Here is a 16,465-nt window from a genome sequence, read left to right on the forward strand (position 1 = left end):
ACCTCATCTTTTAAAATGAGATTATCCCCTGTGTCTGATTCTTAGGTTTACCTTTGTTTTTATAAGTTCCATTCTCAAAAAAAAAAAAAGAAAGAAAAAAAGCTTCTATAGAGAAAAGCTTTAGACCCCGGGTCACAAATTCAAATGTCTACAGGGGGCAGACAGTAATGGACACAAACAAGTAGGGATGGGTGGGGACGGAGACACACCAAAGAGTGCCTGCCTCTTCTCAGCTCCTGAGAGTGTTAACTAGGAATGAGAATTCAGTATTAACATTTGAACAACTGTTTCTATTATAAAGGTAGTTCATGTATGCTTATGTTAATAAGCTTTAGAAATTGTAGAGGGTTTTCTATAAAGTTTAAGAAACTACTAAGTTTCTTAACAAGTTTCTTTCTTCAAAGAAAATTTGAACTTGTTTATATAGATTTAAAATAGTGCTGTAAAAACTGATGTCTAACGTTAATTTGGGCTGAGTGACTTCTATTGATGATCTTTCTCAGATGTTCTCTATTTTCATGGATCTACTGAAATTAGCACTTTGTGTATTACAAAATAAGTCTACATTTGCTTATCTCTTAAAACCTTTTGCTGGCCTTTCTTGGTTGATGTGCTTATTAAATAGGGTCACCAAGATCAGAGACCTGGGATATGGCTCACAAGAGGAGTTCCCTGGGTATATCCAAACATTTTTGCTTAAGGCTTGTCTTGTTCCAGAGCTTTGGTTTTTGCTTTAATTGGTTGAATGAATTTTCTGTACTGGTATCTTTAATATTTTTATTTACTGATCTATATCTTAAGCATATCACAGTATTGGTATAAATAAAACTCTAATAGGACAATATAGAATAAAGGACATGTTAGTTAAAAAAAAAAAGAGAGAATTCAGTATTGCTAGGATTTCTCCATTTTCAGCAGAAGTTGGAAATCCACATTTCTAGGCCAAAATCTTCTGATTTTTAAATGAGGGCAACCAGCCCAAGAGAGTTGGATACACTGGGCAGGCCATTTATGATGTCTGGTATAAAACAGAATTTTGATACATTATAGAACATGATGGCAGAAGTAGACAGAGGAGGGACATCTGATCAACCTTCTATTAAGAAGATAAATTTTTTAGAGAGTTGACTGGCTTTGCCAAGATTCTGCCTCACCTATTTAACCAGTTATCTTGGGAAATAAATCAAAGTTTCCCAGCTATGCTGTTTGAAAAATTCAAAACTAGTAACCTCTGAGTCAAGAAAATGCTGAACAGAGAAGTCAGAGGCCTGGGTCCCAGGGTTGGTTCTTTCATAGACTCATGGGACCACCTTGGGTGGATTTCGTAGTCCCTTGGGGTTTAATCTCCTTATCTGCAGAATGAAGGGCTGAACCAAAGGGATTTTTCAAAATGTCCCCCTCCAAGCCCAGGAAGTCTTCAGAGATGCCTTTCTAAGGGTGGGGAAGGGCAGGGGGTGCCTAAGCTTACAGAAAGGCTCCTCAGCCTTGGTTCTGTTTTTTCATTCAGGACTTCTGCTTTTCTGTGTTTTAGATCTTGAGCTCCTGAAAAAAAAAAAAATAATAATAATCTTTTTAAAGAAAGAAATTCCTCGTCTTCAGAAAGATTTCAAAATCATTGAATTAGTTTATCAATATCAGTAAGATGTTATTAGGTAAGGTTTGCAAACTCTGTGAGGCCTGCAGCTAATCAGAACGATAGGACTTTTCTCCATTGATCTACCACAGCTTGTCTGTTTTACCTGCTGTTACACCTATAAACCAAATCAACATGCAGCCAACAAATAGTGTGGGAAGACTAGACACATGACCCAGTTTGTTTTGAGGGGATTTAAGAAAATCTTTGTTTTGATGAACAGAGGTGTTTTGTTTGTTTTTTTTTTTAATTAATTAATTTATTTGTCTGCATCAGGTCTTAAGTTGTGACATACAGAATCTTTACTTGCATCACATGGACTTTCCAGTTGTGGTGTGTGGGCTTAATTGCCCCATGGCATGTAGAATCTTAGCTCCCTGACCAAGGATGGAACCCCTGTCCCCTGCACTGGAAGGTGGATTCTTAGCCACTGGACCACCAGGGAAGTCCCCAGATGTGTTCTTTTGTGATACTATGTATACATATACAGTAGAGTCATGCTGCTGCTGCTGCTAAGTCGCTTCAGTCGTGTCCGACTCTGTGCAACCCCATAGACAGAAGCCCACCAGGCTCCCCCATCCCTGGGATTCTCCAGGCAAGAACACTGGAGTGGGTTGCCATTTCCTTCTCCAATGCATGAAAGTGAAAAGTCAAAGTGAAGTCGCTCAGTCATGTCCGACTCTTCGCGACCCCATGGACTGCAGCCCACCAGGCTCCTCCATCCATGGGATTTCCCAGGCAAGAGTACTGGAGTGGGGCACCAGTGCCTTCTCCGACAGTAGAGTCATATGTGCTACGAAGTAAGCTTTTCTTGGGGTGGGGGTGGGGGCGCGTGGGGGGGCTTCCCTTGTGGCTCAGATGGTAATGTATCTGCCTGCAGTGTGAGAGACCTGGATTTGATCCGTGGGTCAGGAAGATCCCCTGGAGAAGGGAATGGCTACCCACTCCAGTATTCTTGCCTGGAGAATCCTATGGACAGAGGAGCCTGGTGGCTACAGTCCACAGGGTTGCAGAAGCATCGAACACGACTTAGTGACCAAACACAGCAACAACAAAGCTTTTCTTGGTTCACATGACTTGGTAAATTGTATCAGCATTTTACAGTGATCTGTCAGTGGGAGAAATCTGAAAATCACTCAACTGGCTTTTAAAAATTAGCTATGATTTATTGATAACCTAATTTGTGCTGGTTTTATGTATATCATCTCTAAGCTTCGGATTATTTACACTGTAAAAGAGATGTTTTTAATCTCTATTTTACAAATAAATAAAGTCTAGGTGAGGTTAAAGACTTACCAGGACCACATAGGATTCTAATCCATACCTGTCCCAGCATATTCTCAGCCAGACAACCTCTAAGGTTGGCTTTTAACCTTGAGAAGTTAAGAGGCAGGAGTTCTGTTTTAAGCTGTCCTGGGATCAACTGCAAAACTGCCATCAACTTGCAACTTTCTATATCCTCTTACCTACTGAAATCCTGGAATAGAATTTTAAACTCATAGCTATTCAAGTTCAGTGCCCTGATCTTGACTAAATAGAGGCTCTCTGAATTTATTGATTTTTAAATAATTTTATTCATTTATTTTTAGCTGTGCTGGGTCTTTGTTGCTGCTTGGGCTTTTCTCTAGTTGTGGCGAGAGGGGGCTACTCTCTGGTGTCAGGAGGGCTTCTCATTACGGTGGCTTCTCATTGGGGAACACAAGCTCTAGGGCTCTTGGGCTTCAGTAGTTGTGGTTCCTGGGCTCTAGAGCACAGGCTCAGTAGCTGTGGTGTACGGGTTTAGCTGCCCTGCAGCATGTGGGATCCTCCTGGGTCAGAGATTGAACCCCTGTCTCCTGCATTGGCAGATGGAGTCTGTACTCCTGAGCCACCAGGGGAGTCCCAAGGCTTTCTGAATTTAAATAGTCCCTTCTATAGCCTGGACATCTTTTGCAGGAGATGAAAGAACTTTAAAGGGTGGAAACAGACTTTTGGGGATGAATAAGTGGATTTATTGTGTTATTTCTGGATTTGGCCGAGCTGAGTTTCTCCTGTTGCAGAGGAAATGGCTTTCCCTGTTGGGTGATCTGGTTTAATGGATTCAGGGACAACTTCTTCAGCACTTTGCTGGACACTTTGTATATCCTGGGTCAACATTTCTAATTACTGTAACCACTGGGTTTTTTTTTTTAATAGTTGTTTGTTTTTTGCTTAAAAGTTCATTGTAAGATGGAAGACCAGTAATTTTCATTTTTTAAAATTAATTTTTAAATTGGAGGATAATTGCTTTACAATGTTGTATTGGTTTCAGCCATATAACAACTTGAATCCCCTGTCTCTTGAGCCTCCCTCCCACCCAGTAATTTTCATTTGCACACTGCAACATTTTCAGAGAAAGTCTGTGAATATTACTAGCAAGAAACAATGACATGGGGCAGGGAGCATAGGTGTTCTGATTCTCATTTAACAGGCAAGAAAAATTGCTGATCATTCATTCAGTTGGCAAGTGATAGGGCCTGGATGGTAACTCAAACATTTCTACTTCTAATCCTGTGTGCACACTCATTTTACTATAGTTATTTAGGTTTTCTAACTGGAGGGGAAACAACATTGACTTTTAGCATGAATCTAGCTTTTGTGAATAGTTCTGATGGTGGTTTTGAAAAATAAAGAAGAGAACAGTTTATTAAGTTGCACAGTTTGAGGAAAATACCAATAACCATTGCTTTTCCTTAAAAAAAAAAAAGGAGGTTCCAATTTTATGTAATGTCTAAAAGTTTAGAGTCTGCCATAACAAAAAGTATGGACAAGTGTTTCTTTTCCGTCTTTTTTTTTTTTTTTTTTTTTTAGTATTTATGTATCTATTTGGCTGTCCGGGGTCTTAGTTGCAATCCAGGGGATCTTGGTCTTCACTGATCCACGAGAGATCTTTAGTGGCAGCACGTAAGATCTAGTTCCCTGACCCGGAATGGAACCCAGGCCCCCTGCATTGGGAGCTTAGAGTCTTAGCCACTGGACCACCAGCGAAGTCCCTGGACAAGTGTTTCTGAGCCAACCACTACTTGGTCTCTGTTTCTTACAAAGCAGAGGATGGAATTTGGACACATCCGTCTTCTGGGAGCATTGTTTTTTTGCTTGCTTTGCACTTGAGTGATTGCCTCTGATTTCTACAGCTAAATGAAGAAGTTTGTTGATGACTTTCTTTTATGAAGGAAGAAAAGTGCTGGAACTTTCCCCTTTGAGGTTTTCAGAGCAGGTATTAACAGATGAGGGGTTCCCAGGTAGCTCAGTGGTAAAGAATCCTCCTGTCCCAATGCAGGAGATGCAGGTTCAATTCCTGGTCAGGAAGAATCCCCTGGAGTAGGAAATAACAACCCACTCCAGTATTCTTACCTGAGAAATCCCATGGACAGAGGAGCCTAGCTGGGTTGCAAAGAGTTGGACATGACTTTGAGACTAAACAACAACTAACAGATGAACCTAGGTTACTTGAAAACCTTGTCTTTTTCCCAAGAGGTTAATTTTTCATTTCGTTTATGCTGAATTCTGCCCCTTTGTGATAACAAGGCAGGTATTTAGAAGCCACAAAGGTAAAGTCTAAAGAACACTTTGAGTTTCCCTAAACAGAGGTGACACAGGAATGACTCACCTAGAGGATAAGAGCATGGTAGTTGGGTAGTTATTCAGTTCCATGTCACTTAGACCAGTACTTTCTACCTTGGTTACACAAGCAAAGACAAAAAGAGCTTTTAAAACATATTGGTGCCTGAGACCCATCACCCCTAGGTTGGGGCGGGGTCTAAGCAAAGGTGGTTTTTAAGTTTCCCCAGTGATGGTAGTATGAAGGTTTGAGATCTCCAGTTGAGGCTTCCAGTATCTTGTTCAAAACCAGGGGGCATAACCCCAAATGACAGCAGTTCTTCTGGCCAGGACATTACAGATATGTTGGGTAAGCAGTTCATCAGGATAAAATAGACATTTATCTTTTTGTAACGAGAGTTTTTGTGTTGGAGCATAGTTGATGAACATGTTGTATTGGTTTCAGGAGTATAGGAAAGTCATTCGGTCATACATATAGGTGTACCTGTTCTTTTTCAAATTCTTTTCTCATTCAGGTTATCACAGATAGTGAGGAGAGTTCCCTGTGCTATACAGTAGGTCCTTGTTGGTTATCCATTATAAATACAGTAGTGAAAATACACATTTCTTGAGCACCAGCATTCTAGGTGCTGGAAATACTTCCAGGGGCAAGAGTGGCCCTGCCTTGGCCTCCAGAATCTTGCTTTCTAGTGGGCAGAGACAAACACACAGACACGACTGTGGTGTTAAGAAGGAAACACACTGAGTAATTAGGCGTCAAGGAAGGCCTCTAAGAGGAATCATTTTTGCAAAACCTGAAGGAGCAGCTGAACCCAGAGCCTATGGTAAGGCAGAGGGAATAGAGGGTGAAAAAATCCCAAGACAAGGAGAGTGGTGTGTTTGAAGAACAGAAAAGCCTGCAGTCCCTTTCGTTTATCTAGAAAGGGGAGTGGCAGAGAGTGAGCAAGCTCTAGCCTGACATTACTTATAGTTTGCACACATCGCTCAGCATGTCTCTGCCAAACAGCACACACTCTGCAAAGGGAACCCAAAGAGAAGTGTCCCCCAGGAGCCAGGGTACTGTGTGCTGGACACAGGGTTCCACAGGATTAGCCAAAAATTGCTAACTATGAGAAAAAGCTAGGCAGACCTCCATGATACTGAGATAAACTGTGAAAAGGGGTAAATTCAATTATATATTTGATATCAAGAGGATTTGGCCTAACATTTTAGTCTTTTATCTTGTTACTAGCCATCACTCAAATACAGTCTATCAGTGTGGCAGAACTGGCCTCATTTTGGAAGAAATTCAGTTTTCTGAAGTACTGTTTTTGAGGTTTCTACCCAACCAAATTTTTTGGAAGGTGAGATGTTTGTCAAATATCTGTAATGTTGGAGAAATCAAATTTGTGCCTATGGTGGTTTAGTCACAAAGTTGTGTCTGAGTCTTGCGACCCTGTGGATTGTAGCCCACCAGGCTCCTCTGTCCATGGGATTTCCCAGGCAAGAATATTGGAGTGGGTTGCCATTTCCTTCTCCAGGGGATTTCCCGACCTAGGAATCAAACCCCAGTCTCCTGCATTGCAGGCAGATTCTTTACGGACTGAGAGGCTTAATTTCTATCAATATCTTGTTTAAAGAAACATTGACTCAGTTCCTTTGCTTGTTTTCATAAAGATTTCTACTTCAGTTGTGCAGGATCTGGGAATTCCCTGGTGGTCCAGTGGTTAGTACTCTGTGATTTCACTGCTGAGGGCTCAAGTTCAATCCCTGGTTGGGGAACTAAGATGAGATCCCCCAAGCCATGAAGCGAAGCCAAAAAATAAAAATGTTCAGGGTTACTAACTGCTTACTGTGTAATGGTAACCAGAGGGGAAAAAAGCTACACTGATTTATTTTCAGCAAAGCTTTCTAAGGCCTCTCTGCTCTTGAATTTAAAACAATTTTTTTTTCAATCATGTAACCTGGAATTAATTTTCCTGGTTGGCATGTTGTTACTCATTCTCTATAAAACAAACCATGGGGTTCAGTGCAGAGAAAACAACTATAATTAATATGTATCCTCAACCAGAATGTCCAAGAATTCCAATAATCCCCTCATGCTTTTACATAAGAGATGGTATGTTGCCCTGATAAAATAAAAGTGCTATAAAAGATGATCTTAGTAAGAAAGATAGCCCTTCTGAAGAAATCCATATGAGGCAAGAAAAAAAAATTCAATTTTTTTTTTTTTAAATACAAGACTAAAGTAATTGTTAAAGATTTTATTCCTAGCAATAATACATGAGTTCTGTAAGCTCTTTCCAAGACATAACAGGAAGTGTGAAACCTGGCCGATCAGATTATGGAAAGATGGTGACCAAATTATAGTCGTGGGCTATAATGAATAAGGAAAAACAAGTCAAGAAGTATTCACAGGAAACCTGGTGCAATTTTCTCTTTTTTGAAGCTGAAACAAGACAAGATGGATTTCAATTGCACCAGGATGGATTTCTCCTTGAAATAAGATGCCTGTAATACCTCTAAAACAAACTAGTTGATTAGAAAAATACAAGTCTACAGTTTCCATTAGTCCTTAGGCTCTGTGATATAGAGCATACTTCTTTTTTTAAGTACACCAATCACAGTATCTGTAAGTTAAGTATTAGGAAATTAGTAAAAATAATTAATTAGTGGGTGTTTATTTACTTTACAAAACTTGTCACAAGGCAAAGGATCATGCCTATTTTTTCACTGTTGTATTTCCAGCACCTAGCGCTGCGCCTGGCACCTCACAGGTATTCTTTTCTTTTCTGGCCGCATGATGAGGCTTGCAGGATCTTAGTTCTCTCACTAGGGATTGAACCCACATACTCTCTGACACGCTGTTTTTGAGTTCTCTACCCAACCAGATGTTCTGGAAGGTGGGATGTTTGTCAGAAATCTGCGTGTGTGTGTGTATGCTCAGTTGTGTCCGACTCTTTGCGACCCCATGGACTGTAACCCTCCAGGCTCCTCTGTCCGTGGGATTTCCCAGGCAAGAATACTGGAGTGGGTTGCCATTTCCTACCCCAAGGGATCTCCTCGACCCAGGGATCGAACCCTTGTCTCTTGCATCTCCTGAACTGGCAGGCTGTTTCTTTACCACTTCTCCACCTGGGAAGCCCAAATATCTGTAGTGGAGAAATCAAATATAAGCCTGTAGAAGGCTTAATCTCTATGACTTTCCTGTTTTCACTGCCCTAGGCAGTGAAAGCGTCGAGGCCTAACCACAGGACCACCAGGGAATTCCCATTCACAGATATTCTTTAAATATTTGTTGAATGAATTAATTTCTTAAATAGCAGCTGCACATTATACACTTCATCCCCTCTAACTTGATTTAGAAACTTCTCCAGGAGTGCTATGTTACCCAAAGAAAAGCAGATGGACAAAGAGAGGGAATAAGATGCTCAGGATGTCTTATCAAGGAAAACAGCAAAACCTCTTTGAAGATTAGGACAAGCAACTGTTGTGTTGTTTTTTTGTTTTTTTTTTGCCATGCCATGAAGCATGTGGGATCTTAGTTCCCTGACCAGGGATCAAATCCAGACCCTTGGCAGTGAGAGCATGCAGTCCTAGTTCTTGAACCGCCAGGAAATTCCCAGGACAAGCAACTGTAGAAAATCAAAACAGTGAAAGATTTGAACTGTCAAGTAGGATCATGCTTTGAGGTATATTCCTAACTAAAAGCAGGGGATAAAATAGATACAATTTAGAGACTCTAAGATCTTTCCCTGATTAAGTAGGCCTAAGATAAGAGTCTGAAGAACAGCCGCCTGGCTGAATACATCCTTTGAATGTTTTTATCAGCAGTCTCTAGATTTGAAAACAGTGCTGAACATGCTTTTAATTGATCTTTGAGGTGCTCTAAGCTACAACTGAAAGCCGACCCTCTTTTCTATTTGCTTGAACAAGAGCCTGAAAAGGAAAGCTAAAGAGCTTTCTAGTGATGTCCTTTACCCCTGTTCTAAAAAGAACCTGTATTCTCCATGAAATTCAGGAAATTTCACAACACCCAGGGGCTAATGTGAAGTTAGTTTTTACTCACTACTGAAGGAAATGGCAACCCACTCCAGTATTCTTGCCTGAAAAATCCTCTGGACGGAGGAGCCTGGCAAGTTATAGTCCATGGGGTCGCAGAATCAGACACAACTGAGTGCGTGCATTCACACACACGTGAACCAACTAAAGTTCCTTTTGGATTCTTTTCCTAAAGTGGGCAAGTATCTAAGCTCCTCAAGCTACTACTTATAATTGCGGAAAGATGGAAATCATGTTAGATTCCATAATACAATGGGGCATAAAACATTTTAAGTTATGAATGTACGTAAAATGTGTAAAAGATGACAAAAGTATACTCTGTGAAAGAACATTTACTTTAGTGCCTCAACCTGTGAATGAATGTCAAAGAAGATGAATGAAAATATTTTATCTACACATATTTGTTCAGTATTTATTACTAATAATTCATGATTATTTATATGGGAATAACAATCCCTTCTTCTGTAGCCAACACAGTTCCCAGCCTGGTAGACATACATGGTGAGGGTATTCCAGTTCAGTTCAGTTCAGTCCACTCAGTCATGTCTGACTCTTTGCGACCCCATGAACCGCAGCACACCAGGCCTCCCTGTCCATCACCAACTCCTGGAGTAAATGCATATAAATTACCCCAAAGTCACCAAACTGGTGAGCTCAATGTGAGAAGTAACAGTGCCACTCCAATAATCTTCAAATTAAAAAAATTATTTGCTGCTTAATTGATAAATATAATTAAAATGTATCTATTCCTTTTGCTCAACATGCGTGTGTGTGTGTGTGTGTGTGTGTGTGTGTGTATACACACATGTATACATAAATATCGGAAAAGGCAATGGCATCCCACTCCAGTACTCTTGCCTGGAAAATCCCATGGATGGAGGAGCCTGGTAGGCTGTAGTCCATGGGGTCTCTAAGAGTCGGACACAACTGAGCAACTTCACTTTCACTTTTCAGTTTCATGCATTGGAGAAGGAAATGGTACCCCACTCCAGTACTCTTGCCTGGAAAATCCCATGGATGGAGGAGCCTGGTGGGCTGCCGTCTATGGGGTTGCACAGAGTCGGACACGACTGAAGTGACTTAGCAGCATACATAAATACATGAATTTAATGATTGTAATACTGTAACAAAGTTGAAAGTTGCTGGTAGGGATTACTTTTTAAAAAACAGCTTTATTGAAATAGTGTTTACCTACCATAAAAATTCACATTTCAGTGGTATTTAGTTGTACAAACATCACCACAATCTAATTGTAGAACATTTTCATTATCCCCCACCCCCCCCATAAATATCTATTATCAGTCACTCTTCATTCTTCATCCCTTTCTCCCCAACCCAGCCGTAGGCAACCACTAATCTACTTCGTTTCTCCCTTGATTCCTTAATCTGGACATTTCATGTAAATGGAGCCATATATGTGGTCTTTTGTATCTGGCTCTTATCATTCTGCAGAATGTTTTCAAGCTTCTTCCATGCTGTACCAGGTAGCAGTAGTCAATCAATTCTTTTTATGGTTGAATAATTTTCCATTGTATGGATGTAACACTTTGGTTCAGTTCGTCATTTGATGGATATTTGGGTTGTTTCCACTTTGGGGCTATTATGAATAACGTTGCTATGAACATCTGTGTGTAAGTTACACACATGTGTTCATCTCACTGGGGCTTCTGGGTTATATAATAACTATGTTTAACCTTTGGAAGGACTGTTGACCAAAGTGGCTGCACCATTTTTTGAATACTTTCCTACCAGCAATGTATGAAGGTTCTAACTTCTCCACATCCTCACAGATACTTGTTATTGCCAGTCTTTTTTATGATAGCCATCCTAATGGATGTGAAGTCATATTTCATTGTGGTTTTGATTTGCATTTCATTAATAACTACCAATTATTAGAGTGCATTTTTCATGTGCATATTGGCTGTGGTATATCTTCATCAAAGAAATGTCTATTCAAAAATACTTTGCCTATTTTAAAATTGGATTTTTTTAAAATGGCTGAGTTGTAAGAGATCTTTATATATTCTGGATACTATTCCCTTATCAGATGTATGATTTGCAGATATTTTCTGTCATTCTGTAGGTGTCTTTCTTTGCATTTTCTTAATAGTGTCCTTTGAAGCACAGAAGTTTTCTATTTTGACATTCAGTTTATCTATTTTTTTCCTTTGGTTGCTTGTGCAAAAGTTTTTTATTTTAATGAAGTCCAATTTATATTTTCTTTTATTCTTTATGCTTTTGGTACCATATATATGAAACCATTGCCTAACCCAAGTCCCTGAAGATTTACTCCTGTGTTTTCTTCTTAGAGTGCTATAGTGTTACCTCTTACATTTGGGTCTATGATCCTTTTTCATTTATTCTTTTTTGTATTTGGTGTGAGGTAAGGATCCAACTTCATTCTCTAGCATATATAGTTGCCATTCTCAATTTAAATGTCTTGGCAGTCTTGTTGATAATCAATTAACTATAAATGTAAGGGTTTTTTCTGGACTCTCAATTCTGTTCCATTGATCTATATGTCTATCCTTAAGCCAGTACCACACTGTCCAATTTCTGCAATGCTGTAGTAAGTTTTGAAGTCAGAAAGTGAGCATCCTCTTTCTTCTTTCTTTAAGGTTTTTTGACTGTTCTGTGGGCATCACTTCTGTAGGTCTCACTGAAGTAGGGTCTAATCCTTAGTTTTGCCACCTCAGAATCTTGATTTTACCAGTTATTCCCCAAAGTGCACAGTACCATAGCATTGGTTCATACCCCTTAAACTTGCAAGAAAATGCCAAGTTTGATACACTATATGCATTTTGAGATATTCCTTTCTTGGTAATCTTAACTAAAATGGCTATGCAGGGAATTCTTCCTTACAAGGTGCCAAATTAGTTAATATAAGTTTCCTTAGTAAGCTTGAAATTGGAAACTAAAGCTCAGGGAGGGATATAGTATAATGGCTAAGAGTTACAGGCTTTTTAAAGTTTGAATCCTATCTCTGCTACTCAGTGATTGTGTAACCAGGGCAAGATTTTTAACCCTTTCCATCTGTAAAATAGGGGAAAATAATCCCTTTCTCATAGAGTCACTGTGAATGTAAAATAAAATACAATTATGTAAGTAATACTATAACAAAGCTGGAAGTTGCTAGCTTCCTGAGCTAAACCCTTATAAACCCTTACACAGTGCTTGGGACTAGTTAGATTTCAGTAAATGGTACCGACTGGATACACTTGTAGAATGCTTCATTCAGGGTGTGAAGAACAGCTGTCTGACATAGCACAGCTTCCTAGAGACCTGAAACATTGTGTTTGCAGATATGGGATCTTTTGGGTTTGAAAGACTTTGGGTAGGAATGGAGCCATTTTTAGAGTGGGCTGCAGGGACCTGAAGAGAGCACTGCTACCACGGTTGTGGATATTCCATTGCCTGAGGAGCTAGTAAGCCATTATTACTAGATTTAGGTGCTGCTGATTATTGATTCTTATACATTTAAATTGCAAAAAGTAGTATTTACTGATGTAGCCTCTAAATCCTAAAATGTAGAGCCATCCTTTGCAATGGTTTTTCTAGACTGCACATATTCAGACACTTCAGTCATCAAGAATACTACTAAGATTTAAGAAATAAGTGAAAACTAGTTATTGAGCAGTTAAAACAGATGTCACAGAACCTCATGTGCTTAATCCACAGGACAGCCCCACAGAAAATCGTTACTCAAAACTTGAAAGTCTAAACTAATAATAGAAGTTTATCTGTGTCTAAGTTCATAGTACAATAGAATCATTAAAAACAAACAAACAAAAACAGGAAACAAGGTTGTTAGGTAGAAGAATGGAGAAGTGTCAGCCCAGTAGTGAGAAAGGAGACATAAAACAAACAGATGTAAATCTAAAGTAATCATAAAACAGCATTCTAGAGGTAATTTATTATAGACATCAGTTCAGTTCAGTTCAGTAGCTCAGTTGTACCCGACTGTTTGCGACCGCATGAATCACAGCACACCAGGCCTCCCTGTCCATCACCAACTCCCGGAGTTTACCCAAACTCATGGCCATCGAGTCGGTGATGCCATCCAGCCATCTCATCCTCTGTTGTCCCCTTCTCCTCCTGCCCCCAATCCCTCCCAGCATCAGGGTCTTTTCCAGTGAGTCAACTTTTCGCATGAGGTGGCCAAAGTATTGGAGTTTCAGCTTCAGCATCAGTCCTTCCAATGAACACCCAGGACTGATCTCCTTCAGAATGGACTGGGTGGATCTCCTTGCAGTCCAAGGGACTCTCAAGAATCTCCTCCAACACCACAGTTCCAAAGCATCAATTCTTCAGTGCTCAGCTTTCTTCACAGTCCAACTCTCACATCCATACATGACCACTGGAAAAAACCATAACTTTGACTAGACGGACCTTTGTTGGCAAAGTAATGTCTCTGCTTTTTAATATGCTATCTAGGTTGGTCACAACTTTCCTTCCAAGGAGTAGGAAGAATTTCAAATCCTGAAAGATGTTGCTGTTAAAGTGCTGCACTCAATATGCCAGAAAATTTGGAAAACTCAGCAGTAGCCACAGGAATGGAAAAGGTCAGTTTTCATTCCAATCCCAAAGAAAGGCAATGCCAAAGAATGCTCAAGCTACCGCACAATTGCACTCATCTCACACACTAGTAAAGTAATGCTCAAAATTCTCCAAGCCAGGATTCAGCAATACATGAACCGTGAACTTCCAGATATTCATGCTGGTTTTAGAAAAGGCAGAGGAACCAGAGATCAAATTGCCAACATCCGCTGGATCATGGAAAAAGCAAGAGAGTTCCAGAAAAACATCTATTTCTGCGTTATTGACTATGCCAAAGCCTTTGACTGTGTGGATCACAACAAACTATGGAAAATTCTGAAAGAGATGGGAATACCAGACCACCTGAGCTGACTCTTGAGAAACCTGTATGCAGGTCAGGAAGCAACAGTTAGAACTGGACATGGAACAACAGACGGGTTCCAAATAGGAAAAGGAGTACGTCAAGGCTATCTATTGTCACCCTGCTTATTTAACTTATATGCAGAGTACATCATGAGAAACGCTGGGCTGGAAGAAGCACAAGCTGGAATCAAGATTGCCGGGAGAAATATCAATAACCTTCTGCAGATGACACCACCCTTATGGCAGAAAGTGAAGAGGAACTAAAAAGCCTCTTGATGAAAGTGAAAGAGGAGAGTGAAAAAGTTGACTTAAAGCTCAGCATTCAGAAAACTAAGATCATGGCATCTGGTCCCATCACTTTATGGGAAATAGATGGGGAAACAGTGGAAACAGTGTCAGACTTAATTTTTTGGGGCTCCAAAATCACTGCAGATGGTAATTGCAGTCATGAAATTATAGAGACATGCTGCTGCTGCTAAGTCGCTTCAGTCGTGTCCGACTCTGTGCGACCCCATAGACGGCAGCCCACCAGGCCCCGCTGTCCCTGGGATTCTCCAGGCAATAGAGACATAGATCTACATAATTTTAAGGGCATTCATTGGTCTTAATAGAATGCAGTAATGGTAATAATGATAAGGATGCTCCTTAATCACCAAGCATGTATTTTTCAAAGGGCTGTATTCAAGAAAATGTGGGTTTTCTTGGGGAGAGGAGTTCTGTAAAGTAGGTAGAGGTTTCATTTAAATGGAGTATCTTGCCAGATAAATGAGATGTTACTGGCCTTAGATTTGACTCAGCAGGTAGAATTTGCAAGCTAAAGTGGCATTCAAATAAGTAGTGTAGGGAGCTCAAAGGTGAACTGTTTTTTGTGTATTCTTATCCTAGAGTGTAGTTGTTACTAAGTATCCAGGGGAATCAAAACTGTAATTGTACCTTTTCCCTCAGCAGGGTTTTCTCCCGACCCTTTCAGTATCTCAGCTAAACAATGTTGTGTTGATCTACTCTGGACAGCCTTAATAGAGTGAAATTACTTGGCAACTAGCTGTCTGTATACTGCAGCCATTCCATTCTGGTCAGGCATAAACATGCACAGTGACATTGCTCTATCCTTCTTTGTGAAGACAGAAATTCAAGATATTTCTGTCAACTGCAAGTGCAGTGCAAGTCGCTCAGTCGTGTCCGACTCTTTGCGACTCCATACAGTCCATGGAAGTCTCCAGGCCAGAATACTGAAGTGGGTAGCCTTTCCCTTCTCCAGGGGATCTTCCCAACCCAGGGATCGAACCCAGATCTCCAGCACTGCAGGCAGATTCTTCACCAGAGCCACAAGGGAAGCCCAAGAATACTGGACTGGGTAGTCTATCCCTTCTCAAAGTGAATGTTAAATATCACCCTTCTAGGATGGGAAACGGAACAAACAAGGTGGTGCTGCATATTGCAGGCAGATGATTTACCGACTGAGCTATGAGGGAAGCCCGACTGAACTTGTAACCTTCCGTTATTTTGTCTTCTCACGTTCAAATATGGATGTTAAAGTTTTTAATCCGGTATTAAAGCCAGCTCAGGACCTAAGAGACCCGTAGAATTTTTAGACTCGGAAGGCTTTTAGAAAATGCGTCCACCCTCTTCATTTCACAGAAGGGAAAACCGAGGCCTTGGGACACGTTATGATTTAATGTAGGTCACCCAGTTAATTAGTGACAGAGTAGGAACCCAGGTGTCCCCAGGCCTTCGTAAGCCAGTGGTTTGCTAGTACGCTCCCTAGTCTTGGACCAGTTCCTTCCCCTCTTTGGGGTGGGGGTGGCAGGCGGGAGAGTCGGAGGAGGTTGTTCTTTCTTTCCCTTCAGAGCTGTGCAATTTAGAACGCGGGCCTGATCACGGGGATGACAAGGTGTCAGCCCGGCTCTCCACCACTTGAGGTGCGCGCGCTCTCTCTAGATGGGGACAGGGGGCTGGGTCTGTCCTTAGCCTGGCGCCCCTTTCGCGGTTGGTGCTTAGCATCTGGACTGAATCGCTGTATCATCGCGGCGACACTCTCCTGGCTCCCGATTTTACGGCACAGGCGTGTGCCACCGCCGTCTCAGACCGAAGGGAGAACCTGGGGTTCGAAATCACGACAGTGTCAAGAGGGAGGCTCCGGAAACCCTCCCGGTTCCTCGGAGGACCCCAGCCTGGCGGGGAAATGCCCAGCGAGTGAGTGACCTCGGCGCCGACCCCGCCGCCGGTCAGTTCGCGGCCGGGGTGTGCCTGCCGGGCCTGACGTGGCGGCGAGGCCGCGGGGAGGGGAGAGACCGCCGCGAGGGCGCGGCCTGA

The 16,465-nt window shown here is 41.3% G+C and overlaps 1 protein-coding gene across 1 annotated transcript in view; it reads left to right on the plus strand.

Moving 5' to 3' along the window:
• The window catches only part of CHD9 (chromodomain helicase DNA binding protein 9), a 226,957-nt gene that overhangs the window by 45,550 nt on the left and 164,942 nt on the right, over positions 1-16,465 (plus strand). The gene's annotated exons all lie outside the window — the stretch shown is intronic.

This window comes from Bubalus bubalis, chromosome 18 (assembly GCF_019923935.1).
Source record: "Bubalus bubalis isolate 160015118507 breed Murrah chromosome 18, NDDB_SH_1, whole genome shotgun sequence".
Taxonomy (NCBI): domain Eukaryota; kingdom Metazoa; phylum Chordata; class Mammalia; order Artiodactyla; family Bovidae; genus Bubalus; species Bubalus bubalis.